At 39.5% G+C, this 5,000-nt stretch overlaps 1 protein-coding gene across 1 annotated transcript in view; it reads right to left on the reverse strand.

Annotated features, from left to right (window-relative positions):
* The window catches only part of LOC123499809 (dipeptidase 1-like), a 138,109-nt gene that overhangs the window by 65,141 nt on the left and 67,968 nt on the right, over positions 1 to 5,000 (reverse strand). The gene's annotated exons all lie outside the window — the stretch shown is intronic.

A 5,000-nucleotide genomic window follows, 5' to 3' on the forward strand; every position in this document is an offset into this window, starting at 1 on the left:
CAGACAGCAAGAAACACAGACACTAAGAAACACAGCCAGGAAGATACACACAGCAAGAAACACGGGCCCTCCCCCTAAACACTGATCATGACCCAGCCTGTGTGTGTGTGTGTGTGTGTGTGTGTGTGTGTGTGTTTATTCCTCGGTGACAAAACACTATAAATCATTGTCTATCCTGCTTAGTTCAGGTTTTCCTTCTTCCGTCACAAACATAAATTAGTTGCTAAATAAATAAGCATTCTTTCTATTCTTTCCTCATCGAACTCTTCTTTCCCTTACTGTCAAAAAAAGAAAAAAATTGTTAATATGTCAGTCTTCATTTTCTTCTGTCAATCCGTTTTCATTCTTCCTTCTCGATAAGATTTTTTTTTCCTCAGTTTATTGCTCTCTCTCTCTCTCTCTCTCTCTCTCTCTCTCTCTCTCTCTCTCTCTCTCTCTCTCTCTCTCTCTCTCTCTCTCTCTCTCTCTGAAAACTCCATTCTCGTTCTCTTCCTTCAATTCTTCTCATCTTTTTTTTCTTTTATTTTATTCTTTATGATCAAAACTGCAACATTAATTTTCACTTTCCTCTTTCTCCTTTCTCTTACATTCTTATCTTGTTTCAATAAACTGCATTCCCATTTTCTTCCTATAACTTCTTTTCCTCCTTGATAAAAACTAAATTCCTTATCACACTTTTTCCTTTCAATTAATTTATCTTTGTTTCTAATGTTTACTAAAAAAAATACTTTAACTTTTTTCATCTATTCCATTCCACTTACTCTTTTCTCAGTAAGAACACCAATAATCTCCTCACTTTCCTCTCTTCTTTTTTCATATTCTCAAAATAAATATAGATAGTTCCTTCCTTTCTTTCCTTCCTTCCTCCCTCTCTCCCTTGTCCTCCTTCCATTTCAACCATCTGTCTTTCCTCATCTCAACAACAGCTACAAGTTTTTTTCCTCTCTTTCGTCTTCTCTTAAGTACTTTTCCCCTCTTATTTTTTTTCCTTTCCCATTCTTCTTTAGCGAAATAAAAACCTCAATATTTTAGTTCTTTCCTCGTTCGATTTTATTTTTTTCTGCTTAGTTTATTTTTTCCCTTTTTTTTTGTTTCCCGTGAATAAAATAAAGAATTTTCCTTATTTTCTGTCTTTTCCTGTTCTTGCCTTCTCCATTTCTTTACTCAACTCAACTCCAAATCAATAAGAACTGCATTATTTGCTTTTATTTTCCTTTACCTCTCTTTTTTTCTCTTTCTCTCCTCTCTTTCCTCTTACTTTAATTCAATCACACTCCTCTTTTTTCCTTATTTATTTTTTCCTTCTCTAACAATATAAAAAAAAACGTGCATTACTTCTTGCCTCATTGCACTTTCTATCCTCGAGTCTCATTCCACTGTTAATCTATTTCTTCACCTTAATAAACAAAAACACACAAAACACACACTCTACATTTCTACACCTCACTCTTTTTCCTCCTACATTTCACTCTTCCATTCTTCAGAACATAAACAACAAGTGCATCATTCATTTTTTACTGCCATTTCTCTCTCTTTCTCTCTGTCTCTCCCTTCTCTTCCCCCTCCATTCCACTTTGCCATCCCTCTCGAACTGAGTAAAAAGCTGGACATCCCCTTATTCCCTCCTCCATCATTCACTTCCCTTCTGCGTGCGCCGCCAGCCTCTTGCCAACTATGATACCATCTACAGCTTGTTTTCTCTCTCTCTCTCTCTCTCTCTCTCTGGATAATCTTTTTCTCCTCTTTACCACCTTCCTCCTCCTCCGTCTCCGTTTACTCGCGTTTTTCTCCACTAATTCAAATCCTTCTCCTCCATTCTGATCCTCCTTCCTTCCTTCCTTCACTTAACTCATTCTTATATTTGAGCACTTCATCTTCCCTCGCGGCGCACCAACGTGTTTTATCCTGTTGCTATGAGTATTAACCCTCATTCAGCTTACTATGTGGTGATTTTATACAGCTTCAGAAACTTGTGGGGATTAGACTAGTGAAGACTGTGGCTATTAATCTCCATAGACCCCCCATAGACCCTTGCTAATGTCAGTAAAATCGTCTAATCGTACACAAAACTCACGGTAAAAATGTGTCTTAGTACTGAAGGGGTTAATCAAGAGAGCAGCTTTTCTGTAACTCTGCCGTTGTTTATGATACGAGAGGGAAGGAAATTATGTGAGGGAAGGAAATTATGTGGTATTTTGTTTATAAGTCTGTCTTGTCTTTTTCATTTAGTTTTTGTTTTCGTTTATATACATTTATTGGTGTTTTTGTTCTGCATTTTTTTTTCTTATTTTCTTTTCCTTTTTTCTTGTTGTTAATGTTATGGTTCTTGTTTCCTCTACTTCTTTTATCTCGTTCTTTTTATTGGTGTTTGTTTTGCATTTAGTTTTTTTTTTGTTTCTTTTTTTGTTCTTGTATTATTTCCTTTTCTATTTCGTCTTTCCCTCTTTTTTTCTTTTTTTTCTCTCCGTCTTTATTTTCTTATCTTTTTCTCCCTTATCTAAAATTTACAACATTCACGTTTTTATATTTTTTCTCATATTTTCTTTTCATTCTTATATTCTTCAAAGGGAAAAGTAAAATTGTCCCTCACTTTTGCTCTCTCTCTCTCTCTCTCTCTCTCTCTCTCTCTCTCTCTCTCTCTCTCTCTCTCTCTAGTCTTTCTTCCCATTTCTGCTTGTCTACCTGTTCAATCCTTCTTAATTTCCTTCCACGTGTATCCTTCTATTAATCCTCAGTTCTTCAAGGCAAGGTTAGCTACAAGGGACCGCCGTGGTACAGTGGAACCATGCGTGCTTTGGGGTCCGAGGGGTCTCCAAGCGCACGGGTTCGAATCCTGTCCACGGTTCGAGTGTAGGTTGGGCTTCCTCACTCGGGGCAACGGTTTCCTAGCGGGTGGGCTTTGACATAGGAGGTACCACAAAAAGTATCCCCTTTAGCCCAGAAATTCCCGTGAAAAGCTCACATAGTATAAATAAATAAGAATAAAAGAGTATCAATATTAGGAGGGAATTACGTAGCGCAGAGACTTGTGTTAGTGATACGTGTATTAAGTGAACGGTTTGGAAATTAAGAAGTGGTGGTGGTGGTGGTGGTGGTTAAAGGACATGGATTAGTTATACTTTTTTTTCATTTTTTTCTGCTTCTCTTCTTCCTCCTTTATCTTATACACGCCACTTTCCTCCTCCTCCTCCTCCTCCTCCTCCTCCTCCTCCTCCTCCTCCTCCTCCTCCTCCTCCTCCTCCTCCTCCTCCTCCTCCTCCTCCTCCTCCTCCTCCTGACTCTCGCTCACGCCCGTCCCTCCCCCAGGATCCTGCCTTCATACCAGTCAGAAATGGAGCGAGGCGAGACACGCGACGCACTCACCTCCCCCTAACGACTTACAATCGCTTCTCTATTCTCAGTGAACAGGTGGAAGAAACACAGGAGACCAGACTTGTGGGGGATTCCATCATCCGAGGCCAACTAGAAGAATTCTGTGGACGTGTGCCATCTCGTAGACGACGCTACTGCCTTCCAGGAGCCACACTCCGTGACATCACGGACTGTGTTGAGGACGTGACAAAGGACGCCACTAATGATACACTTTATGTCATCCACGCAGGTACAAATGACGTCCACCGCTCCCGCTCAGAAGAACTGATGGAGAAGTACAAGGAGATGATCAAGAAATACAAGACTAAATCAAGAAATATTGTAATTTCAGGTATTCTCCCGAGGATCAACGCGGACGCACGTTTCTATAACCTTGCTTTCAGTACTAATAACAGATTGAAGACTCTTTGCCAACAGGAAAACGTCGAGTTTCTTAACATGTGGAATGACTTCTATAATGAACACAAATTATTTCACAGAGACGGTCTCCACCTAAATGCAGTGGGAGCAGCCAGGATGGGGAGATTAATTCATGATAAAGTTTGTCTCCACAGATCAAAACGTGCAGGTGGCAGAAGGAACTTCAGCGTCGTAAGTTCATCTTCAGATTCAGGCAAGATCAGAGCTTGCTATTTCAATGCCCGTAGTTTACGAAATAAATTTAATGAGCTCCAAGCTCTTATACATCAAGAAAACTATGACATCATCGGCATCACAGAAACTTGGATTAATACAACACACAGAGATTACCTCGCAGAATACTCACTTGATGGCTATAACATTTTTAGTAGCGAAAGATCTCACCGTACAGGGGGCGGTGTAATGTTTTACGTTAAAAGTAATCTTCGTGCTCGTGTGATGCCAACTTCAACCATTGCAAACATAGATGTCAATTTCATTCATATAGAAAATAAATCCCGAAGAATATCATTAGGTCTCGTCTATCGTCCTCCAGCCCAGTCACCCGCCACAGACGAACAATTGTATGAACAAATCGCGGACATTTGCTGCGTAAACAATTGCATAATTATGGGAGATTTTAACCTTCCAGTCACAAGGTGGGGCGAACCACTGACAGCTCACGCTGGCCAGCAGCTGTATAATAGCATGCTTGAAAGCTCCCTCCACCAACACATCAAGCATCCGACAAGAGGAAACAATATCCTTGATATCGTTCTAACAAATGATGAGAATACTATTGAAAATGTGGAAATTGGACCAGAATTCAGTTCCAGCGATCATCGCACCTTAAAATTCACCATAAATTTTGACAAAGGAAAAGTGAATGAAAGTAAAGAAAAAGTGCCAGACTATCGGCGTGCAAACTACACAAGACTCCGTATGCAGCTTGCATCCATTGACTGGAATATACTGCTGGAAACACCAGATGTAGATAAGACATGGGAGGTGTTTGCTGAAAAGATAAATGATACAGCTAAGATGTGTATACCACTAAGAAACAGAAGGAAAATACTAAACACCAAACCGAAATGGTGGAATAATGAAATTAAAAGCTGTCTTCTAGCAAAGAAAGAAGCATACAACAAATACAAATTAACACAGCATAATAATGATAAATTAGAGCATGACAGATTGCGTAGACAAGCAAAAAAGTTGATAAAAAGCAG

Source organism: Portunus trituberculatus, chromosome 50, assembly GCF_017591435.1.
Source record: "Portunus trituberculatus isolate SZX2019 chromosome 50, ASM1759143v1, whole genome shotgun sequence".
In the NCBI taxonomy this organism is placed as follows: domain Eukaryota; kingdom Metazoa; phylum Arthropoda; class Malacostraca; order Decapoda; family Portunidae; genus Portunus; species Portunus trituberculatus.